Below are 26,533 nucleotides of genomic sequence, written 5' to 3' on the forward strand. Positions count from 1 at the left end.
GTGGTGAGTCGTTCGAGCATCCGGACCTCGAACTGTTCGCCGCGGCGGCAAAGAGAACAATTGACTTGAGTAACTACCGCATGGAACCACTTAGCCCAAAAGAACTGATTCTCTACCTTGACGTTCTGAAACTAGAGCAAAATGCCCTGAGCGAACCGAACCTAGCCACCTTGAACACCCTCATCGCGTCCCAAATTGAACAAATCCCTTTTCAAGGAATAGACACGTTTGTCGGCCATCAGCTGCCGTTGGATGACGACTCAGTATTCCGCAAGGTGATTGAGCAGCGCCGCGGTGGCATCTGCTTTGAACTCAATAACATATTCGGCAGGCTCCTGCTGACACTAGGCTTCAAGTTTCATATCCGGGCAGCCAGAATACGCTGGGGGCGTCCGCTCGACACGCCATTGACTCCCCTAGGACACCTGCTCTTCTGCGTCGACCTAGGCGAGGAAGGACAGTACTTCGCCGACGTGGGCTTCGGCGGGCCGAACCCGTTCAAGGCGATGCCCGTGGAAGGCGAGGCTGAGCCTTACCGAGTACGCAGACTGGACGATGAAGGGAACATCGAAGTGGCCATCAAGTCGACGGGACGAGGAGGCACATCGGCGACTTGGCGTCCCTTGTTCCATGTGTTTCCTCTGCCACAGAAATGGATCGACTTTGTGCCAACGTACTGGTACACCACGCTGCACCCGCGATCGTTGTTCCGTCACGTGCTCATGGTGGGTCGCTTCGCTGACGATTCGTGGTTGACCCTTGTGGACGGTCGCTTCTGTCGGCGCTCGACCAGCGGCCAAGTTGAGCAGCGTCGCATCACGGACGTGGAAGAAGTGCTTCGCCTTTTCGACACCGAGTTCGCCTTGAAGCTGAATCCAGACATGAACCTCGACCTCCTCCGGTCCCGCATTAAGAGCGTTATTTAGAGATGCAACATTGTAGAAGGCGAGAAGTTCAAGATAGAATGTTTAGTTATCTCTTCCGCTTGCCGTGTGCAATAGTGAGCTAATAAATATTGTTGCAACATAGGTGTAAAATATGCACGACCATGCGTGCGATATGTATAGTGTGTGCATAGTGATCTTCAATCACTAGATTGAAGATCACCCGGTGATCTTCAATCTCTGTTACACAGAGGTATATTTGTGAAACCAATGCAGGTTTTGTGAGGCCAGGGCAACCCTGGAACATATGTTATGCGATTGCGAAGAAGGGGGTATACCAGACGGGGACGCAGCCTCGAACCGAACACGCTGGGAGACTACGCTGCTCAGATCCGCCCTCGAAGACCAACTCTGGGCCATCCAGCGGGCCGAGGAAGCCGCCAGAGCTCAAGGGCTCTGGGCTGACGCCTAGGCAGGGGTATTCGCCCAAACCACCGAATAACTCGCCGGACTATCAATAAACTTATCGTTCTTCTTCTTCTGCGGCTTTGCATGCCACAGCTACGATCTGATTGTGATGCACGCCTTAGTGGGAACTTGGCATGAATTCTTATCATTTTGGATTCCTTAACTTGCAACTAAATTTACCCGCACGAGCGTTTTAAGATTTCACTCCCATCGAAATGCGACCGCCGCACTCGGGATCGAACCCGCTTACCTAGTGCACAGCAGCACAGGGCCATAGCCATTAGGTGTGATACAACTGTTACAATTGTGCTGTGGCTTCCACAAACATATTGCCTTTGGTACTTCGGGTCTATGCCGGCGTTCTGAAATACCATCACTGATGACCAATTGCTAAGGTCACCAATGAGGACAATCAGGTCAAAATAGAAACCAATGTTTCTTTCATTCCAGATAAGTCTCTAAATTTCTTTTATTAGGGCAAATGTGAAAAATATGTTAGCCACTCCTGCCAGTTTCATCTCATAGCCCATTTTCAAACGTTTTTCGACGGACCTGTAAAACATTGCGATCTATACAGAGTCACGTGTCAGCCATCCTCACATATATCTGTCTATAAATTTTCCATGATCCACAAGTGCTATAATGAAAGATTAAGTTGCAGAAAATTGCACGACAGGTGTAGATCCCCTCTTAGGTATGATCTATATAAACAGTTTGGACATTGCACTTATTATTTTGTTCAACTTCGCCTTTCTATTTGAAGGAAGGCAAGGGCCTTTAAGTCCTTCTTGGCCTAAAGGATATTGCAACCTTGGGTTTACGGTTGAATAATCAGAGAGCGCCGACACTTTGAGTCAGGAAGGTCAAGAATATAACTATTTCTTGGGCGAACTTGTCCCCAGAAAAACAAGGAACACTCAAAGCAAAATGACAACGGCTAGCGCAGTCGTCGGTCATCAAATCGGAATTGAGGAGCCAACTCTGGCGGCTATTTGTACCTCTATCACCGCACTATATTCTAAAGTAGTCGCTGGTACTCGGACAAATTTCTGGATGTACAACACTCTTCACGTCACGCGCACAATCTGTTTACACAGGGTTGTCTTTGCTATAGACCAGACTTTGCAGCGCTTGTTGGCGGCCTTTCTTTACCGAGGTCTGCAAGAAATGTGGAAACCAATGGCTGAGACGGCGCTTAGCTTACTCGCATGCTTTGTAGCCAATGAACTCTCGTCATGCATTTCTCATCAGCTGCGCCGTCATCAAACAAGCACTGCCTGTGCCCTCTGCGCCGACAGATGGTCGCTGCGGTGAAGAGTAAGTGTGCGTGCAAATGCTAGGGCAGGAGAAAAAAAAAACTTGAAAGGGTAAAACCAAGTGTCGGTATTAAAGAAGACAAGGTTGATGTTGGTTCAAATGATTATATGTCTGTATTCCGTCTGATTTTGCTGGTGAGTATTCACTTATTTTGAATTTTCGTCGTGACAGCTCTCACGCGCGATTGTGTCTCCGTTCGCTTCTTTAGCGTCGGCCCTTGTTTGACTCTTTCTTTTTTTTTTCCTTTGAAGTCGTTACAAGTTTGATGCCAGACATGTCGAACCCGTGTGAAATGAGCAAAGAACACCTGGCCTTCATAAGCAAGCAAGCTTGTAGAGCGCGGCGAAGGCGTGGGGTGTGTGAGAACATCCGGGTTGCCCCGCGCCAGCGTGTTAGTTATCACAATCTCTGCAGATGACGCTAGTAGTAAAATATCTATATTACTCTCTTGAGCGACGCCGAAGAAGCGGCCATGCACTCTCATCAGAGCGGATTCTCAACGCTGCCGGAGCAGCGCGCCCAACAGATTAGTTTTTGCCTTGTTTGATTCCGTGGAACTGCGCAGTGAGTCAGTCGAAAGATATAGTGCCAATCTAGACAACTGCTTTCCTAATGCATGGCGATAATGCGCAGTTTGAGCCCATTACGTAAGCGGTTGATAACTGCCATCCTGAGAATCGTGACTATGACTATAGTGATGATAACATAGTTGCGAAAACTGACCGTGAAAAATCCAGGCACTTACTCAACTCGCTTATCCCTTGTTAATCATACGTCTATTCACTGTTTCTTTTCCATTATCTTTACTACACAGCTGACCAGCGCTATTGGGTGGTAAAATGTGAGCTCGAGTTGGGATTTGCCCTGCTTCAAGAGTGGCGCCAGGCGGCTCACTTTTCATTCGTCAGGAACGTTTCCCTCCTGCCATGAGGAGTTGTAAAGACTCAACAATTCTCTCAGTGCGGATTCTCCAGGATATCACAAGGCTCGGTATGATATACCATCTGGACCCGGACATGAAGAGCGCCTGCAAAGAGCTAGTGCTGCCTCGAGCTCCTCCATTGTAAAAGGAAGGTCCATGGGGCAATCACGGGAATGGGGGACGTCATCACGGGCTGGAGGATCTGGACGAGTCGCTTGGTCGGCGATCCTCGCACAAAAGTCTTCTGCGACTTGGATGTCTTGCCGCCTTTGGAAGAGCGCGAGCGTCTTGAATGGAAAACGCTCTTCCGGAAGGCAACGCAGACCTTGCACCGTTTTCCAAATGTGAGACAGTGGCTTACGGGGGTCTAGTGTCTGGCAAAACGTTGCCCAACGTTCCGATGCTAATCTATTCATGTGACGCTGAATCCTCTTTTGCATCCTCCTGGCCGCCCTATGGTCATGGATTGATTTTGTACGCCGATATCAACGTTCCGCCCGGCGACGAAGGGCTCGTAGTCGCTCTAATTATACAGGGTGTTTCAGGGAACACTTTCAAAATTTTTTAAAGGTTGCCTGTGGCAGATAGCACAATTCTAGTTAATGAGCTGGTCTACTCGAAGAGGCGCACATTACTCGCACACAAAATTGAAATGCTTAATCGATTCATTAACAAAAATTCTCTAATTAGGTTTTTAACTAATTATCTGATGACCCATATTGCAATTTACAAATTGTAGCCGTGAAGTTTGCAAGGCGGATCCACTTGGAACGAATTCTCGGGATGAGACCAGTTTCTAGCTATTAATTCCCGAACTTTGTTGAGAAATGCATTGGCGTTCCAGTTACTTTCTTAACAAAACATGGTTTTATGCATTGAAGCACAAAAGTAACTGGAACGCCAATGCATTTCTCGGCAAAGTTCGCGAATTAATATCTCGAAACTGGTGTCACCTGAGAATTCATTTGAAGTGGATCCGCCTTGCGAACTCCCCGGCTACAATTTGTAAATCGCTATATGGGCCATCACGTAATTAGTTAAAAACTTCATTAGTGAATCTTTGTTAATGAGTGGATTATGCATTTCAATTTTGTGTGCAAGTAATGTCTGCCTCTTCGAGTAGACCAGCTCATTAACTATAATTGTGCTATCTGCAACAGGCAACCTTTAAACAATTGTGAAAATGTTCGCTGAAACACCCTGTATGTCGAAGTCGTTTCGCGTGGAAGAGATCCTCATCATGCGAGTGGCGTTTTGCATCGTACATTTAATTGTTTGCTCTAACCCAGACGGTAGGCCCTCGCGGGAAGAATCTTCCATATCAGATTCGAAGGTGGCCCATTCAATCGTCCGAATGGTCTTCCGTGGACCAGATCTAGACGACAAGCCTTTGATTTTAAGATAAGTGGGAATGTGATCACTCAAATGCGTCTCAATATCTGGAAACCACTTCAAACATCTGGCGAGAGAGTTGGAGACGAAAGCAAGGTCGAGGCAGCTGCCGTATGTCACGCCTCGAAGAAAGGTGGGACTACCATCGTTCAGGAGTCTTCGTGCTAATCTTCGTCCTTTTGCATTTGTTCTTGTACTTCCCCATGCCAGATGGTGTGCATTGAAATCTCCTATGATGACCCATGGGGTAGGACACACACTCAAGATATCCGCTAACCTTTTTGTATCAAAATTGCTTGAAGGCGATATATACACGACTATGAGAGTAAACAAGAGTTTGTTCTTTTAACTGTGATGCATATATATTGATTGTCGTCTTGGCGCGCAATTGGTTGCAAAACGTAGGTATGTTCACGACGAACAAATACGATGATTTTGCTTCATGCACCATTTCTTGAACACATGATAACTTCGTACCCTTACAGTCTGATTGGTTCCGACAAGTTGGGTTCACAAATGACGATGAGTGGAAACACATCGGTGTACACAAACTGACGAAAATATGAAAGGCGTGATTTTAGCCCTCTGGCGTTCCATTGGATGACGGACGCTGCCTTGACTTCTTTTCGGAAGGATGGGGTATGGGTAGCCATCTTTCTAGTTAAGGGATTCAAGCACTGGGCTTAAGGCGTCCAGGACTTTAAGTGCGCTTCGAGCAGATGTTGTGCCCATGTCCAATAAAATCGCTCGGATGGCGTCCATGAGGGAACGCAGAACCGAAATGGCTTGATCTGTTTTAAGTGCATCATCCATGGCTGGAGAAGGCTCCGGTGGGACGGCGACCTACTGAGGTTCCTTGGCAAGGGAGCTGCTCGGTAGCGTAGGTCATTCCACTAAAGAAAGAGTCTTATCCGCTACCTTCGTGGAAGTGGTGGGCACTTGCGTGGCGCGACTAAGTGGTGCCGCAGTGGAGTGGGCACTATCACTTCGAGCATGCGCCTTCTTTGAAGACGTACGGTGGTGCCGACGTCGACGCCGGACTACTTCGGCTGCCTCCCTGTGGTCGAATTGTCTCTGGACATTTGCTTGACAACCGCGCGCTCCTTCTCGATGCGGGGATGGTCATTCGACGAGGCAGCGTGGGGGCCATTACAGTTGGCGCACTTCAGAACCGTGGCACCGCAGGTCTCTTCTGCATGAGGTTCAGCGCAACGGGGACACAGTAGCGAGTTGGGACACACGCCCTTGACGTGTCCTAGCCTGAAACACTGATGGCATTGAAGTGGCTTCTGGATGCATGGTCGAACCGGATGTGGGAAATGTCCGACTTTAACGTGGGATGGCGTACAATCCCCCTTGAATATTACTTTTACGCAGCGCGTATTCCCAAGGCGGCGCACTTGCGTAATGATAGTGCCCTCGTTTGCCGGCTTCATGAGGCTAGGTAAGTCATCATGGGGAATTGCTATGTCGATGTCATAAATTACACCGGCTATGGATGTATCGTCGATCGGGATAAAGGGGCGCATTTTGATGCCGCATAGCTCCGTGATTGCTGAAAGTTTTCCAAGTGCACTCACGTTATACACGTCTATGGCGAGTATATTCTTCCGTGGATTTATTCTGATGTCTTTAATTGGATCTGGCACCGCAAATTCCAGAAAAATGGATATGGTTTGCCTGTTCAGCAGTCGTAGGTTGCTTGAGGGTTCTTCCGGCATAGAGATGGTCACGTGCGGCCAGCGCGCAGGCCTTGACTTCATGGTCGTTGTACTCGCAGGAGTTGACGGCGTTGTGTTGACGATCTTTCTCTTCGCCCTCTTGATCTGGACGGGCATGAAGCTGTCGTCGGATACAATACCAGGAATCTGGGACATCGCCGAACAGCGCCTCTAGCGGCCGCCTCTGAAAACATGCGCATTTTCTATGGGAGAGCGTCGTTTTTCCCAAATAACTAATCATAGAAGCCATCTTTCAAAATATTACCGTGGAAATAGGCTCTAGGAGCTTAGCCCGACATCTCATGCAAGCGGTACTATTACTTACGACAGAAAACCCGTTTCAAATTGCGGGCGAAGTTCGAAGTATGGGAGTCTATGGAATAGGCCAAATTTGGAGGCTTTCTTGGCCAGTAAAAAGCAATTTGCGATGAGCCTATTGCATCGATCGACGTATTATTGGGGATTTATCAACTTCCATGATTCGGCTTTCAGCTAGTTGCAGCAGCCAATCTTGAAAGGCCAAAAAAGTCGTTCCGAAATCGAAGTTTTCATAACAAGGTCGCAGAATTTATTGTGGTACGTATATATACCTATTTTTTTGCCTCTGGCAGCACTCAAACCGATAGCCGAGCGTTCTGCGCGACCACCGATTAGGTTCGCTGATACCACGATTGGCAGCTCGCAGGTTCGAAGCCAGCGGCGCCGCTATTTATTTTTATCATTTTGTCGCTGCTTACTTTGGCCGTTTCCCGCCAGATGGCATATTCCGAAACGGAGGTCATTCAGTGTCGGTTCTTGTTTCGTTTCTTACTACTGTACCAACGTCTTCCTAAAAAAAAATAGCTGGCTGGTTTCGTGAACATGCGAACGTGCTTCCAAACTTCTTTTGCACTTTAGGTGTAATGTATTTTAGACAATAAACCCAACTTTGTGTTTTCAAAGTTAGTTTCTTTCTTAAGGCAAACATTTATGAAGACATTACTAAGAAATATTTTTGCCTATTCAGCTATGTCATGGAAAGGCGTGTTTGTGAGACTTTTGTTCATCCTGAAACGTACCACAAAAATACATAGCTTCCCGTGAGTGCAATTAAAAGACGCAGAAGTAGAAAACTTGGCTGCAGCCCCAGATGTAGTATTCTTACAAAGGAATACAGAAGCTATTTGACGGAGTATATTTGCATTATATCAAAGCAGAATTTTTGCGTACAGGATCTTCGGTGCAAATGAAGGCTGTCCGAATTATTTCACAAGCTTTTTTGCTTAGTACAAACCAATACCTCGAAACATAAACATTCTATCCTCAATATGCAGCCCACGTGTCTTATCATTTGAACCATTCCCATATACCATCACGAAATTCCCGAAATACTAAAGGTCTTCATATCCTTTTACCACGACGTACGCAGATGAGTATTGGAAATAATGCGAAAAGACACCGGGGCGTGTTAATGTATTTTGTCGTGTAAAAATAGAGAACTATTCCAATCACAGACCACACCCTTTTTGAGTTATGCCCACAAAGCGTTGCAAGAAGACATTTTTTTCGGCTAGAATCACCAAAGTTACTATGGCATTCTGCTGTTCTGTTCTTAACTAACTCTATTGCTGAATCAGATCGCAGCACCATGATATAATTACTGGTACAATTCTTCAGTAATTCTCTAAGAATTTTCTCCTACGCTAAATTTAACGTGTTTGGAGAGTTGAAGAAACATGAGAAAGGACCGTGAGGCTTGCAGAATTGTTCCCTTATTAGAATCGTTTATCACCCATATCGGTACGGTGGTATTGTCATGATCACTCCAGCGTCCACGGACACCATTTATCACTTTACTGCCTGTAAAAAAAATACAAAAGTGTCGTTCCTTGTGCGAGAGTAGCACAATCGCAGCTGATCCTTTCATATGGACCCACTAAGCTACACCTTCCCTTTTCTGCCATGGTGCCACAAGAGATGTCAATTTCACCCTTGAATTTCTCCCTTTCAGTTTGCTAGAAAGTATAGGGACGTACACAAGACGAACAGGCAAAGTTTTGAAGTAGTCCTGAGATTTTAGTAAAATTTGATAGGCAATGTTATTATCCTTTATTGGTTTACATATTTATTACACCTGATTGGTGATAATAATGACGTGCTACATAATAGTTCAGTTCTTCTACTTAATAAGTCATGTCTGAGTCTGCTGTCCTGAAAATTAACCAGGTGTAAGCACTGCATGACGTTGGCTGGAAGGCCATTCATTAAAAATATTGTGTGCAGAATTAAGAAAATGCGGGTGTTCAATCGCACAGTCGCCGCCAAAAGTTTACGCGGCCGAGGTTCTGCGAATAAGTTATTTTCAACGCAGCTACCCCACAGCCAGTAAAACTATGCAAAACTTTTGTTTTGTTTACTCTAGACCAGTATACGCTGTAAATCCGAATACTACGATGCGTGACTAAGGCGTAGAAATATAAATATTTTTTCACCTTCTGGGGTACGAAAGCTTGTGACGCTGACTATACGTTCTGAAGGCGAGGTTGCTTTTTAGCTTATTCGTGATGACAAGCGCCGAGCTCTTGGTGATGGGATATTGGATTGGAGCGTAGAATTGTAGAACTTGTGCAAGCGCAGGCGACTTCACGACGCAAACCTAGCGATAGAAGCTCAGAAGGAGGAATAAACATTTATTGTAGAGCCAGCACTTTATGATGGCCGGGCCTAAGCCTCCCATGAGGGGACGTCGAGGGCTTGCCTCGCCGCCGCCTCACGGGCGTGCTGGGTCGCCCAGGTTTGGTCGTCGAGGACGGAGCTCCGCAGAGCCTCACGCAACCTCGACGAGGGGGTCGTGGTAATGTATGTGTACAGTGCTGGGCACTCCCACAGCACATGCGGAAGCGTAGCCGGGTGAGTGCCACAGCACCGGCAGTTGGGTGTACTGTAGACTTCAGGGAATATAAGGTGGAGGCGGGCGAGTGAAGGGTACGTATTTGTAGCAGACGCAGGGTGGTAGCCTGCGCCCAGCTGAATTTGGGGTGAGGTGGGGGGAAAGATCGGCACAGTATGCGTTTAGTTTATTAACACTGATAATAGATGAATAGTCAGAGTAAATGAATGTTACTGTCTAATTCTGGACAGACTCGAGTTTAATACATAGTTTCTAGATCACTGTAGGTTCCATACTAATTCCATACTACGCATTCCTATTCGAATTTTGGCCTGTCTTAAGCCTACCGAGTCTTAAGTAATCAAAATAGGTAGGAAATTGCTTCTTGGGATGTAGCCGAGGCCATGGTAGATGTGATTAGTAATGCGCTATATGTGAGTAGGCTGACTGGGATTATTGCATGAAGTGCGCCAACGTACCTACGTAAAGCCATGGTGGAAATTATGGAGCCCTTTATTGTAAATATATTGAAGTCATCTGAGAGTGTCTCTGGTAAAAAGTTTTAAGTTTATTAATATGAGGACTGATTAGCCTTCTGTTAAGCTGTTAGGAAAAATGCCATGTACGAAGTGCTATTGTGGTTAAAATTACAACGTTATCAGCGCTTCCAAAAGAAAGTGTCTGTACAAGTCCATTTTTGTCGGACGTTCATGTCACCTAGGTACCACCGCCTGACCAAGACCTTTATGTTTTAAAATCTGCCCCGATGACGTAAGTTACGATGCGGAAAAAAACAAATACCCTTTCTGAAGAACGAACCATAAAGCCCGGCCCACATGGAGCGATTTTCTTGCGAAAATCTGGCGAACGGCCGCGCGCGGCGTCCACCTGGCGGCCGGCGGCTGTTCGCCCGGCGGCCGGCGGCTGTTCGCCGACGATCAAGGTGGGCTAAATATTTTCGCCGGCGATCCGCCGCTCGCCGGAAGCGGCGAGTGGCGCGGACCAATCAGGGCGCGGTCGCGTCCGACTTCCGGCCGCCACATTTGACTTGGCTAGCCAGCCAAAGAACATGGCGACGAAAGCTGCGCGAATCGCGTACAACGATCGGCTGATCATAGCCGTCCAGGCGCGACCAATATTATGGGATTGCTGCCACCCAGAGTACAAGAACTCACGGAAAAAGATCGTCGTGTGGCGTTGTCCGGACCGGTTCACAGCGCAGCTGGGCGTTTTCTGCGACTACTGAAAGGATGTGTCCGCGACCTTCTTGAGCAATTACTTCCCTACTAAAAAATCCTATTTGAATTCAAACGGGTTTCATCAAATAGGATTATGGAACGGGACCCCGTTTGAACCCATTTAGCCCAGACCTGTTTGTCCCCGTTTGAACCCATTTAGCCCAGACCTGTTTGTCCCCGTTTGAACCCATTTAGCCCAGACCTGTTTGTCCCCGTTTGAACCCATTTAGCCCAGACCTGTTTGTCCCCGTTTAGTCCGCTCCCGTTTGACCCTGTTCGAACCTATTTATTTCCCTATTTGAGCCAGGTTTCTTTAGACTGGTCCGATGTCACTTAACATAAGTCACTCTTTAAATCTATTTGGTGCACTTATGGATTTGAGATCAGCCTTGAACGAGTTTTGTGTGACCTATGAGTGCGCTTGACATGTATAACCTACAAGAGTATGCAACCTGAAAAAGATCGGTAGCTCATTTTCATATGTACTACAAGTATGCAAATGTAATTCTTGCAGGTGTACTGCATGCTTTATCATTTGTACTCATTTTACTGCAGTGTTGTGTTGCTGTAATGGTTTGTGCATAAAACAAATGTACAGCAAAGCGTAATTTTAAGTTGGAAAAACGTTGGGTGAAGAGGACTTGTAAAAGAAAGACATAAGTATACTTTACGTGTGTTTTTATGTACACCCATTCAAACATTATTACTGAAGCGCTCCGATTTTAAGACGGGGCATGTCGCACATCTGACAAGCATAGTTTATTCGAAATTCTATAATGGTACTCTGACAGAAAACCAGTGGAATGTGTTGCTTTGGTGAGAGCTTGCAGGGCACCTGAAAAAGTAAAGAAAAGCCAACAATTTCTTTTCACTTATGCAACAGGTTCACACAAAGGCAAAAGCAGTTTTGCGTATGTTCACACAGATAAGAATGGGTAAGCATTCAGAATATGGGAAATACTAACAAATCTCATTCAAAAGTAACTGGTTTCAGGCAATTTGGCTATGATTCTAAGGGAACATGCACTACTGCGGTAGAATAAACTGTCACAATTAGCGGGCCACTGAAACAAGTGTTATAATCAAAAAGACATTACTTATTCGATTAACAATAGTATTGAAGCAACAGAAGTAGTACAAGCATAAAATACACATTTAAAAAGCAGCATGGACACGTCACGCTAATAAATTACTTGGAAGCTACCTTTCTGCCAGAAAAGTAAATACCGTTGTGGAATAGTGGCTTTAGCATCCGTGTTTGGCTGGTTTATCCCATACTGATAATTATGAGACTTAGATGGGCTAGTTTGTTGCTGGCTTGATGGAACATGTTATGATGGTGTTTGTAGTAAATTCTGCTTCTTTCTACGCCACGATCTCATTGGTAATCCGGACAGAGTGTTCCTCTGACCCCTGACAAAGTGCAATGAGCATGAGAAGGTACCGCCTCCTGCTTTTTAACTATATTGCACGAGAACACTATAATATGGTCGTGCGTCGTCCTGAAGGGAACATCACCTTAGACGACTCTTGCACAGGAGGGTGCTTGGTGCACCTGAGTAGTTCTGCCGGTCTCACTGATTATTGTCCCTTAAAGGCACTAAAATGACGCGTGGTGGACGCTCGCACGATATAGCTAGAAATGGGGGAGGCTGTACACCTGGCCTCCAAAACATGCATGTTCATGTGTATGCAGAGTTGTCAGCTTGCTTATTTCCTGTGCTCTGTGTTTCTGTGTGGACCTGCGTGCTAGGCCATGCCACGGGCTGTGCCGAATGTTTAGTATGTTATTGGTACTTTCTTCATTAACAAGTTCAGGGCCACGATCTTGTAGCAATGCATTTTCTGATGCCGTTTCTAATAGTGCTTCGTCAGTTGTCATAGTGACACTGTGCCTATGTTGTCAGTATGGATTTGATGGAACATGTTATAACGGTGCATGTGAGGACGGGACATAGAAAGAGTGCACTGAGGACAATCGCCGAGCTTCAACTGAGGTTTACTGCAGCAGTTCCTGCACAGAAACATTGGACAAAACACCACCATGGCGCACATTGTCAGCGCGATCATAACAGAAAGTCATCATGTCATACAGCACTACAAACGTTCTCATCTGCACAAGATTAAAGACACATTTGTACTACACGTTATACCCCATCAATTTACGCTCTTCAAACCCGCGAAATTGAAAACCTTTTCTTGCAAATATATGTCTTTTCTTTTTGATAAATTAAATGACGCGATGTTAATGCAACTTTCTCCATTCTTTTTTATATGAAATGCCCCAAACAATTCTCTCTCTCTTTGATCCTTAAAACTTCCAAGTATACAAGTGTCGTCGTACACTGGAGTGCAAATACACCTTTGCAATGGTCAGCCAAGCGACCCCCCCCCCCCCGCTACAAAAGCCTGCACGGATGCTCGATGCTCCCTCAAATGGTCATTAACGCATCTACCAGTTTGGCTGACATAACTGCCACAGGAGAGCGGGATGTGGTAAACCACCTCTGTCTCGCAGCGTACGAAGCCCTTAACATGCTGTTTTGCACTCTTTTGTGAATTGCGTGCACAGTTCAGAGCATAGCACATTCGTGCCAGTTTTTCCGAGCGGAGGAGACTATGGGACTATTGGAACTCAAAACTTGTTAAGAGAGACATCGCATTGAACAGTATCAGATCCGCGCTTGAATGGATCACCGATGCGAGCCATCAGAAAGCTCGCAGTACAAACCAAGAGGCTCAAGCAGGTGGGTTTCCCTGGTGAAACAATCGCTTCTGTTGTTGAAAGCCTATTTGGTGAAGTAAGGTCTGGTGTGGGGAGCAGGGCAGCCGATAAAGAATGGTCAAGGAAGCTGTTAATGGTGCCTTATTTGCACAACCTCTCCCACCACTTGAAGAAAGTGGCCGGAAAGTGCGGCCTTCCCATAGTGTTCTCCGCTCAGAAAAACTGGGGTGAATTTGCCGTGCAGTGAACAGTGCACGCACTTCACATAAGTGTGCGAAACAGCATGCTAAGGGCTTCGTACGCTGCCAGGCGGAGGTGGTTTACCACAACCCGCTCTCTTGTGGCAGGTGTTATGTCAGCCAAACTGGTAGATGTTTTAATGACCATTTGAGGGAGCATCGAGCATCCGTGCAGGCTTTCGTAGCAGGGGGTCACTCGGCTGACCATTGCAAAAGGTGTCCTTGCACTCCAGTGTACGACGACACTTGTATACTAGGAAGTTTTAAGGATCAAAAAGAGAGAGAATTACTTGAGGCATTTCACACGAAAAAAGGAAGGAGAAGGTTGCATTAGCACCGCATCACTTAATTTGTCAAAAAGAGAAGAGATATATTTGCAAAAGGTTTCCAAGTTGGCGGGCTTGAAGAGCGTAACTTGATTGTATAACGTGTAGTACAAATGTGTCTTTGATCTTGCGCAAATCAGAATGTTCCGTAGAGTTGTATGACATGACCATCTGTTGTGATCGCGCCGACACAATGTGCGCCATGGCGGCATTTTATCCAATGTTTCTGCGCAGAAACTGCTGCTTGTGTAATTTTTCTGCTGTAAACCTCAGCTGAAGTTCGGCGATTGTCCTCTGTGCATTCTTTCTGTGATCTGTTCTCACACAGCGCCATTATACGATGTTCCATCAAACCCGTACTGATAACCTAGGCACAGTGTCACTATGACAACTGACGAAGCACGATTAGAAATGGCATCAGACAACGCATTGCTACAAGATCATGGCCCTGAACTTGTTAATGAAAAAAAAATACCAATAACGTGCCAAACATTCGGCGCAGCACACAGTATGGCCTAGCGAGCAGATCCACACAGAAACACAGAGCACAGGAAATAAGCAAGCTGACAACTCTATGCGTACACATGAGCATGTATGTTGTGGTGCTCAGGTGTACAGCCTCCCGCATTTTTATCCATATTGTGCGAGCGTCCATCCCGCATCACTTTAGCACCTCTAAGGCGCAATAATCAGCGAGACATGTAGAACTCTCAGGTGCACCAAGCACTATCCTGTGCAAAAGTCGTCTAATGCGATGTCCCGTTCAGGATGATGCACAACCATATTATAGTGTTCTCATGTAATATAGTTAAAAAGCGGGAGGCCTTATCATGCTCATTGCATTTTGTCAGGGGTCAGAGAAACACTCTGCCCGGATTACCAATGAGATCTCTGCCGGTCGTGAACAGTGGATGACAAGAGTGGCATGGAATGAAGCAGAATTTGCTACAAACTTGCGATCTTGCAACTTTTGGAGATATCGCAGCTGCGTACAACGTATGGAAACCTTTGGGTGATAACATTTTCCCTACAGTGTTGCAGTCAAGATTTCGAGATAACCGGAGCACAGCACAGAAGCATTGCTAGATAAGAAGTCAAATATACATAAAGTCGATACTGAGCCACGAAAAATTTTTCAACTTAACTGATATGTTCAGATATCAGAGTTTGAGTTAACAAGGGTTCAAGGGATAATCCGGAGTCCCCTACTACAGCATGCCTCATAATCATATCGTGGTTTTAGCATGTGAAACTCAAGAATTTAATTTTTTAGAGCAAACAGTATATGCATAAGACCAAATGATAATATAGAATATGCACAGCAGCTACATAAACAAAAAGTCCATGCTTTCAAGAAATTGTCAGATGGTCTGAGCAAAGATCTACTAATGCCAAAATTATGGCCATTAGTTATAAAAGGCCTATTCTGCAATACCTTCCTTACATTTAACTCAAATTATGTGTGCAGTGTACACACATGGTGCTAACTACAGCTGAAAAAGATTGGCACTATTCCTTGAAGTAAGAAGTGCACGGTACTTTTTCACGGAATAGCAGCAGTTTGCCTTGCGATTGTTAGCCTATGCAAATGGATTTAAAACTTCTTGACGTCCCTGTCCCCTGGACAGGTTCAATAGTCGCATTGCGCCTCCTTTTATCAGTTTTTGGCCACAAAGTCATGCAGATAAAAACATTACCCTGAGTTTGAACCTGTTATTGCATTCCGTTTCATAATAATGCAATTGTGGTCACTGAAAAACAGAAGCTCAAAAGTTGCAGAGCAGAAACAGATTCCAGGATTACACCATGGCAGCTACGCCACGTGAACCTTTTCTTTTACTTCAGAAGGAGCTGACTGCAGGCATGTTCCATGGTGCAGGTTACTCTCGCCAGGATATCGTGAAGTATCCTGCAGTGTCGAAGTTCAGTCCTTTGCACAAAATGGCAGTTTCAGGTTTAGTGGGCTTGCAGGAAGACAAGCTGAAGTTAACTTCTTGGTTTAAACAGGCTTTTTTTGTTTTAATATGTCAAGCTTTCTTGCGACAGTTTGCACAGGTGGTCCCTTAGCGTCGCTATGAAGTGGACATAGAGCTGCTCTAGTTGGCATCTTGCAAATGTGTAAGTTTTCAAGCCCTTGATTTTCTGTCAGCATTCTTGAACTCTTGCTATTAGTAATTTCTGCCCGGCTGGCCGAATTATCCGGAGGCTCCACACTGACGCTACTGATGTCTGAAAGTGCCGACTTTTCAGGACAAGGTTCTTAGCTTTGCAAGTCTGGTTGAAGGAAAGGTGGCACTTATAGATTTCTAATCTGGACACGAGTAAGACAAACCAATGTTCCTTGGCTAAAATTATTTATCCATAACTTCTGTAGGCAATTTTGTCAAAGCTTCAACAAAAATTCATCTAATCAGGTAACATAATGATGAAGATGTGGTCAATGACCAAGTTACTGCCAGCATGCTACCACTGAGAGCAATTTTCTCAACCCTTGACTAACTGCTATACATTATGGACAAGACGTAACTAAGATTCGCTGGCTTGCTTCAATAATGTCTAGAATAGGCACCTGTAAGTGCCACCTTTCCTACAACCACATTTGCAAAGCGAAGAACCTGATCCTAAAAAGTCTGCACTTGAAGACATAGATAGCGTCAGTGTGGGGCCTCAAGATAATTTGGCAAGCCGAGAAATTACTGACAGCACGATTACAAGTGCACCAACAGAAAACCAAAGGCTTGGTAGACGATGCAATCTTCACAGCGCTAACTACAGCAGGTCATTGTTCAGAAGTTCTTGAATGCACAACTCTATGCCAACTTCACACCAATACTACTGAAGCACCCATGCAGACAGTTGCAAAAAAAAAAAAAGCTTGATGCCCCACGAGAAATGCGCCCACTCAAACCATGGAAGTTATGTGTAACTTGTCTTTCTACAACTACAATGAACCTAAAGCTGCTGTTTTGCACAAGGGAACAAACACCAACACTGGTGCCTCACTCAACCCGAGTCACCTGCTCCGTGGAAGGTGCAGTCAGTCAGCTTCTTTGTGAAGATGAGGCCCGCACCTGCACTGTCAGTGAGCTGTACAAATTACAGAAGCACAGCCTACAAGCTTATGTGTCTTAGTGTGAGCAAGGAACCCGTATGGGCTCCAAAACCCATCGAACCATTTAACCCAGGGGTTCTCAAGTACAGTCATCCCACGGAACCCTGCTAAGCTCCATAAAGTGCCAAGGAACCCCCCCCCCCCCGAATTAACCGAATGTCGAGTTATCTAGGGTATCAAGAAAACAATGAAAAAATACTTCACTATGTCATCACGCTTCTATTTACTCAATGAATCGTCAAATCTTGTTTCTATTTAGCACAAGACCAGTGCGGAAGCTGAAATTCTCTTCATCTCATGACTGATTAGCGCTAGCAGCGGCGAAGGCCTCGCGACATCCTTCGCGGCGCGCGTTTTCATCTGAGACGCGCTTTGCACACCAACAGGCGCACATCTCGATTATTTTTTCTCCACTCAGCTGCTCGCCAACAAATTGTCCGTCCATCGCGATGTAGCTGGTGCTTTTTATCTTCGACAGCTTTGCACTGAATCAAAGCGAAACTACTGCTTGCCGCAACCGCTGCGAACGAAACCGCGGCCGCTATCGACGATCATGGACGGCGACTTTACGGTTCAGAAGGCAGGCGGCTGACGCACGCACAAAGTCAAAACGAAACTACCGTTCGCTGCAAGAAGTGCGGACGAAACTGCGGCCGGTCGCTATCGACGCTGCCATGGGAGGCAACTGCGCAGTTGCGAAGGCACGCAGCCGACGCGCGCATCGAGTGAAAACGAAACTACTATTTGCCGCAACCGCGGCGGACGAAACTGCGGTGGTTATCGATGCGATTAGAGATAGCGACTATGCACTTACGGAGGCACGCGGCTAGCCGCCAACGCGGTGTTGCGAGCGGCGATAAACGCAAGAATAAAGGCTTTAAAGGTTAGGCACGAAGCGCTTCGGCGTTGCTGTCAGTCACGTGCCGCTTACGATCGCCGCTGAGGACCACGGCGATGCGGACTGCGCCGCTTCGTTTCGGTTGGACGCTACGCCGTTCTTGCTCTTCTGCGGCGCGCATTTGCGGCGCTCCGCGCATTTTTTCCCCCTCCAACGTATACGTCAGTGCGCACACTATCGGCACTGACCCTATCTACAAATAGGAGAAACGCGCATGGTGGTAAGCTACGGCCTCCGAGATTCAAGTGTGAAAGCTTAGGCGCGCTGCCCGTTCTCAGAGGTTGGGTGGCTAAAAGCTGCTTGCGTATTTATTGCGCAGTTCGCGTGTGGCTGTTACGCACTGTGATGTGCATTTTGACACTCGGGCATGGGTAATGGAGGTTCTTTCGATCAAGCGCACCTCGTGTTCGCCGTTTTAGACACTTGTCGAGAGCGGGACCAGGGAAAATTTATCAGTGGCTCGCGGAACCCCGAGCAGGGGCCTGCGGAACCCGTAGGTTCCGCGGAACCCAGTTTGAGAACCCATGATTTAACCCAACCCAACGAGCCAAGCTAGTTTCGTTCCGAGAAAAGTTGCAGCACGTAGGCTTTTCCTAGAATTCTTTCTCGGCCCAGAACAAGCTTGGCTTGTTGTCTAGGCACATAAATAATGAAAAGGCATGCATCACTACCTGTGAAAAAAAAGGAATGCAAAAAAATGCATGTAGAGTACACAGGTGCAGTGTCTATCACATACCATTATTGTGCAGTAGATGCTACATTGGCTAAACAAGCCAAATGTATAAATTACAGGCTGCGTAATTACGCAAACTTGATGTGTGGGTCAGTTGGCATTAGTATTGCACTGCTCTCAGTGCAATGTGCACCCATATTTAAAAACCACTTGATTGTGGCAAAATATAAGGACCAGAGTGCTTCAGAGATATGTGAATCTTTCCTTAATCAAATGACCGGGAACCAGCGTGTTAGCTCCCTATCAATAGAATTATTAGACATTGAGACTGCTTATCATCAATGTAAAACAAATCGCGCTAGCCATGCCATGCGCCCTTTTTGTATTTGTGTGAGCAACATGCATTCAGATTGATCTATTCCACCCCTTTCGTCCTTGGCATCATATCGCTGTGCGAGTAAAAACTGGACTTTTTCTTAGTGAAAGAGTGTTAGTTTAACACACAAACTAGCTCCATGGCAGTTTGTAATAAAGGAGTATAAGCATCCTCTGAAAACATGCCCATAAAGCACAGTGCTAAAAGAGCTCTTTAAAAAAAGAACATGAGTGTATCTGTCATAAAGGCCAACTCTTGTGTCTTTTACTTGACATATTTTTCAATGCCAATATTAAGGTGCAAGCTCACCATAGTATATTTATTACCTTGCCAATGAAGCAAATCACAGTAGTGCTTGACTGTCGTGGGAACAACTCGGATGTGAAGATTGGCACCAATTCGCAGCATAGCATGTTCTGCTTACACTTCATCACCAGGCCGAGCCATACCTATAGCAGCATTAAAACAAGTGAGCTTAGTGCCATAAGAGAAACAATATAGAAAGTGACACTGTGAACAAAGCAACCTTCATTAGGCATAAACAGTAATAAAATGTAGACATTGTACCCATAGCTAACTTGACTTTGAGCAACATAGCATGCACAGTAAGAAAGATCTGATGTATGAGCCATCTACTTGAAGATTACTCGAAAGCCCCTTTTTGCCGCCCCCCCCCCCCCCCTCATGCACGGATGGCTGTCTGGCTGAGTAAACCTGGTTTATCCCAGATATAGTGTAAGCAAGCGTTGTCACTTGGGGGGGCCAATCCTAATATTATTGCAGAACATGTATTCTTACAATGATGTTAATTTTTTTGTAACGCTGGCCATCCTGCAGACCCTGCAACATTATAGCATCGATAAGGCTAATCGCATTACCCAATAAGGCTAACCAATAAGTGTCCCAAGAAGCATAACTCCGGATTTCTACTGGGAAGCATTCACTACATTTTGACAAATATGCTTCTATAGCTTCAACTCTATTTTCATCAACATAGTACAAGCTTCAAGCATCTGCACAAACTATGCAAAAGGGTGCCATTAGGAATACCCACAATAGTTTCCTACCAATTCAGCCTTTAAAATAAACACTGGCAAGTTCTTTACTATGCCTAGAACAAATGAAGCTGTTCTGGAATTGAATAAGCCTTTTCCATACATGTGAAAATCACCACCACTATGACTTGCTTATGGGCATTTTGTAGACAAAAAACACCAAGCACAAGAGTTGAAGCTTGGGCAAGTCGGTAACTTCATTTTGGTGGTGCTCACAATGAACACATGTGAGGGAAATAAGCGACAGACAGAGAGTGAAAGCGTGCTGTGCTCTATCGCTCTCTGTCTGACTGTGACTTCTTTGGTATGCGTGGACTGTGGATGTTCCTTATCTCTTTAGTATGTGTGCACAGTGAATACCATTGAAAGGAACATAGAGATGAGACAATGCTAGAATGAATACAATGAACAAGAAACGTGCCTTCTGATGCAGCGCATCCTTATGCGACACAAGTTTCTGGCAACATCCTAAGCCTGCTATTCCACTGAAAATGGCTTATTCGAGCTGCTGTACAAGACAAGTTTGCTTTTACAGAATACTGATGACATTTGTTCAATTATTTCGACAAACTTGTGGTTATGCAGTAATGTGAAAAGGTGGCATCATTAAAAGCCACCTTAGTTCTTGTGTAAGAAATTTAAATTACATTATGGGGTTTTACATGCCAGAACCAGTATGATCATGAAGCACGCCGTAGTGAGGGACTCCGGAATAATTTGGACCACCTGGGGTTCTTTAACGTGCGCCTAAATCCAAGTACACAGGTGTTTTCGCATTTCACCCCCTTGAAAAGGCAGCCGCCATGGTCACGATTTCATCCCGAGACCTCGTGCTTAGAAGCTCAACACCATAGCCACTAAGCAACCATGGCAGGTATGCAAAAAAAAAAAAGAAAGCATACAGTCAACTCCAGAGATCAGGCTAGGTATAAATAAGCAACAGTCAACAAGCTGAACCTTTGCATGATTGCTTTGCATAATGGTTGAGGTAAAAACAATTGCCGAAACATTCCAGATGCACTCAACACGATTTGGAGAAGACAGCATATGAGAGTTAAAAATTTTGAAAGGGAAATGTTTAGAGTAGTGCTTTGCTGCTGCAATGGTTTTTGTCAGTGCGCCAGTGAGCACAGTACGACTGAGGCAGCTGCTGAAAATAATAGATCCTCTTTATGGCTTTTTAGGGACTGATTTGCATGGTTTGTTGCATGCCTCAGGAATTTGCTTATTTATTTATAAACATACCTCATAGGCTCCAGTTGGAGTATTGCGTGAGGTGGTAGGAAAAAATTTCTGAACTAAAAAGGAGAACATTCAACAAAAGAACTCAAACAAAAGAAGAAAAAAACCTACTCTCTCACAATGTGGCTGCAAATCGGGCAGCTAGCTTATAAAAACAAAGCAATTAGAAACAGTTTCATACTGGTAGTGCTTTAGGAGACAGAATGTTAAATTCTGAGCTTCGAACACTTTAAGCCACCTTTTGTGGCCTTTTGGTCTGAGGTCCCGTTCTCCCTAGTATTATGGGAATCAATAACCCCGCTCCCCCCCAAATTTTTTAAAATGTAATACACAATTAGGTCAACTTACAGAAATATAATTAAGAACACAGAATTTGCGCATGCACACATGTTAGAAGAGAGAGAAACGGAAGTCTACAAGAATGCGTAATAACAAAGGTAACCAAAGCCCTGCTGCTTTTGTTGGGCAAATCATAGCAAGACATGAAAGGATATGCATGCCTCACAAGATGGTCCCTAAAAAGATTGCCACAATTCAGTCAGTAGGGAGCACATCATGCATTTCTACAATAGCCTCCAATTACATTTAACTCAGAGGAGGCTACTTAAATGAATTGATTAAACTGAAGGCAGGCCAGATTCAAAATATGCAATTCAAGTAGACCGAAACTGCAAGTTATGAATGTAGCATATTCATAGCAACAGTGCTGTACATTATGTCATACATGCCAACCTGTGAACTTTATATTTTGTAAAAATTCTGCAGACAAAAATTTTTTATTGGCGAGGTAGCACACATTTTTTTAAAGCTTCCTCTCAGCACCCACACTGTTGCATTGATACACACATAATTAACCATTATTTAACAGCACACAAAGCAGCAGCGAACTGAAACACCAGAACTGACAACACTGTTTTATATCACCAGAGCACATTTGCAGTGTTCTTGCTGCTGCCGATTTAGCCTGTTTAAGAAATTTATCTGAACAAACTGGCCTAAAGCAAGTGCCCCCTCTGGTATGCTTGTTAGAGATCACGAAAAATACGAAAAATTCAGGAGAGTTGACAGGTATGAATTGTACCAACAAAACCTACAGCTTGTGTAAGTGGCAGGGACCATTTTGTACACACCTTGTCGCAGCATGCAGATCAGATGATTTGCCGTGCTGTTCCGGCTGCAGAAATGTCTTAAGTTCCTATGCGGTGTAGAGATGCCTCTGGTTCACGAAATCTTGACATCCCTAAACAATAAGAAATGTTCAATTTACTGTAATCCCTGCTGAAACTGCAAGCTTGCAAGTTAACAAGATCATGTTACATTCTGAAAAGTCTCACACAACCAAACTACACGAACCTGCATCTGGTTGTGCAAACATCTGATTGTTACACCACAAGCGGTTATTTAACATGAAATGAAACTGCAGCAAACATAAATCTACTATCAAAAGCTTCACGCAAATGCACATCTGTAGGAAGTGAAATGTGAATTGTACTACGAAGAAAATTCCTTAACACATGAAAAGTGTTCCAAAATCGAATTTCTTTATGCGGTGGAACAAAGCATTGTCTCGAAGGACGATGCACTGGAAATTACAAGAACAAACGCCCTATTTTTCAGCAGAAAAAAAAAATTCGATGAAAAAGAAACACGGCTGTTGTAATCTCGGCTTCTCTGAAACAAACATTTACAAGCACACGAAAACACACAGGACACCCAACACAAGAAATACAGCCTGTCTGGCGACACTATATGTAGTAGAATTCGCATACAAGCTAAAATCTGGCCATGCGTCAGACACAACAATCTAGTACCATCTCGCGCAGCCGTTAGCTGACGTACCAGCATACTATGAAATGGGCGTGCGTCGTCCTGAGAATAGCAGCTTAGCAGATGACGCTTGCGCTGGAGAGTGCTTTATGCGCCTCTGCTTACTTTTGTCGGTCTCGCTAAGTATCGCCGTCGAAGGCGCTAAAATGGCCCATGATCGACGCTCGCGCAATATAGTTACAAATGCGGAAGGCTGTACGATTCTAGAAATACCTATACAGAAATTACGTACACAAGTGGTAACTTTCCCTGCTTGATTTTTTTCTTTACCATTCAGGTCAAACAATCACCGTTAGCATACGTTATAGCAGGAAGCAAATACATGATAAAGCTCCTGGCAACGTCCAATACGTTTCAGGACATTTTTTGTGAGACTGTTCGCTAAATGTGCACTGCGACATGAACGAACATTCGAAAAACACATTTATCATTGTGGTCGCTTTACTAATCATCTCGTGATCCGTATAACAATTCACACTTCACGAACCATTGACTACAAAACTGCGCGCAAGCGCCGGACTTACCTTTCTAGGCGTAGTCGGCAAACGCTCCTTCATGTCAGGTCGCGGCGTCAACTGCACGACGATCCTTCCGACGTAAACACTGTTGAATTGCGGATGAACTACAGCACGTAATAGCTCAACAAATTCTTCCGTGCACTGTGATCCGATGCGATATTATCAGAGGCCGGGAACAAAGAAAGCGCAAGCGGGCCATAACTACGATAATCGACATCGGCGAACCACGCGAAAGGTACTGCGAGCTACGTTACGCGGTCCCAGGGGTTAGGTGATCATCAAAGCACACAAGGGGCACGACATTTTCTCTCGGCACAGCGTACACACGATTAAACATCCACATCCACCTGCCTCAATGCAGCGCGCACGCACAGCAACAGGTAGCAACAGCACAGTCATGCCCCTGGGTAGAGTCACTGGAAAAATTTTACCCTGGGGGCACCGAAAGTGACCACTGCCCCAGTGACTCTACCCCTGGGGCAGTGGCAGCGCCTCCTGGGGGCACCGAAAGCGACCATGCTTTCGTGCTTTTGCCCACTTTCGGCCCTTTGGTGACCGCATGTATCGTGACGGCGTAGTATGTGGTAGTTTATATGGGTGTTCTGTGGTAGTATTTCGATATTATGCGTTCCAGCCACGTTCCTTTCAATAACGAGTACAGATATCGCCGTATCTGTGTGGCCGAGTGGTTACGACGCTTGCTTTGGGATCTGCGGTTCGCGGGTTCAAATCGCGCTTTCGCTTTTTTTTTCTTTTTTTTTCCTTGTTATTTATTAACCTTTTCTTTCTTTTTTTTTTCTCTGTGTTTGGCAGCGCCGTTGGTTGTGCCCCGGCGCCGACGCGAAGCGGCTGTCGTTGGGGTGTTGCGGAGCGCTCGCTCGTGTGTACCAATTTCAAATCGAATTTTACCGTAAATCTGTTCAAGCATTAAATCGAGCATGACAGCTACATGTAGACCTTTTTGGTGCCAGTGGGACCAGTATGAGCCAGTTTAACTGGTTTAACTACCAAACGGGTCCCCTGTTTAGACCCATTTCTGTGTCTGAGATTCCTGTTAAAACCTGCCTGCGGGCCAAATAGGCCCCTGTTTGGTGCCAGTGCCCGGTATGAACCTGTTTGTTCGCTAAACGGGGCCCCTGTTTAGACCTATTTCTGTGTGGGAGGGTCCCGTTTAAACCTATTTGCAAGCCAAACAGGACCCTGTTCAGACCTGTTTGTGTGTAAACGGGTCCTGTTTACACCTGTATGTTGCCAAACAGGACCCCGTTAAAACCCGTTTTAAATAGGATTTTTTAGTAGGGTTCGAGTGCAAACTGGGAACGGATGTTTGCAGAACGCACAATTACCGCAGCACCTCTCATAAAACCGCGGATATCGCGGCTACGGTACAGTACACTGTAGCTACGGCATCTGTGGCTACGGTACCGCGGCGGCTGAACACGATTGCCACTGCACAGCGTGGCCAGCCCCAGCGATTATTCCGCGTCCTGCAGTCCATGTTTTGATAAAAAGTGACAGAAATTGTCAAATGGACATTAAACCTAGATAATAAGTCGTTTTATTTACCGCGATTACATAAAAAATGGTTTACTTGCAGATACAAAACTATTTTTTCACTGCATTTTACTGGGAACGAAATCACGCTGTTCTAGCAACACTGAAATCGTGGCGGCGACGGCCGCCTGTTTTTCGCCGCATGTGGGTGCAGCACGGCGGCGGCACGCTGGCGATCAGCCGCGCTGGTGCGGGCCGCGCGAAGTTCGCCGTGAAAGTTCGCTCCATGTGGGCCGGGCTTAACAGCTTCCCGACAAAGCGCAGTACGTTGCCGCAAGTCATCATTTGTGATAACGATAAGAGCGACAGCTCGTCGTTAAAAATGACTTGTCACTCCCCGGTTTTTCTTTTTTGCTCAAGGATGCAACTAACCCGTACAAGGGTAATCCCTCCCTTCGCATGATGCTTGCGACCTTTCTGGTTCTGGACAAGCGCGTTGTTAGTGTATATTTCAGGCGCTTGGCATCGAAAGGCTTAAAGCTTTAAACAGCGAAAGGCAGTCACAGTCGCTTCGGTAGCTGCACGGAAAGCGCGGACAATCAGTCCACTTTCAGCAAACGCGCTCTCAACCAAGACATATTTGCGAGAAAGGGGCTCCTATATTACCCGTAGCGAGAAATGTATCCAGAAATTACACCTCATTATCCCGATGTGTTTATGAGCCGCACTCTGCGGCCTGTATTCCGTATTATGACAAAAAATATAGTTTGTGCAGTGTCAGTGTAGCCTAAACATAAAACAGGAAATTGAAGTCATCACATCAACTATCATATATCATAAATTGAAAGTAATAAAACTGAAACTGTACTTCATAATACTAGCACTGCAAACTTTTATGCATGTGATTCATTTCAATTTCCTATCTGTTCCAGCGTAGACATATGCTGTTCAGTTGGTAAACACAGATTATTTTGCAAAATTTGATAATAATTTTTGCCTCCAACATGTTCCTATTGGTCATGCACATTTCTCTCTATCGAATATATGGTCGAAACATCACAAATTCGAATTGTGAATCATTTAAGTTTAACTGGCTTCTCCACATAGGGGAAATGCCGTAGGAATTTGAAAATGTAATAATACACAATCATTTGGTTGCATAAACTTCCTGGCTATAGGCATGTAATGAAAAGCTCAAATGTATTACACGGCTTTGTCTTTTCGCGGCAATTTCATC

General features: G+C 45.4%; 1 protein-coding gene and 1 long non-coding RNA gene across 2 annotated transcripts in view; one reads left to right on the top strand and one right to left on the bottom strand.

Annotated features, from left to right (window-relative positions):
• The window catches only part of LOC119461632 (monocarboxylate transporter 10-like), a 291,751-nt gene that overhangs the window by 82,211 nt on the left and 183,007 nt on the right, over positions 1 to 26,533 (top strand).
• On the bottom strand, positions 11,257 to 24,175 carry LOC125947334 (uncharacterized). Its single transcript, XR_007468191.1, has 4 exons — positions 23,809 to 24,175; positions 22,588 to 22,697; positions 19,487 to 19,609; positions 11,257 to 11,646 (listed from the first exon to the last, which is right to left on the bottom strand). It is a non-coding gene; the product is annotated as an uncharacterized LOC125947334 (long non-coding RNA).

This window comes from Dermacentor silvarum, chromosome 8 (genome assembly GCF_013339745.2).
Source record: "Dermacentor silvarum isolate Dsil-2018 chromosome 8, BIME_Dsil_1.4, whole genome shotgun sequence".
Classification (NCBI taxonomy): Eukaryota; Metazoa; Arthropoda; class Arachnida; order Ixodida; family Ixodidae; genus Dermacentor; species Dermacentor silvarum.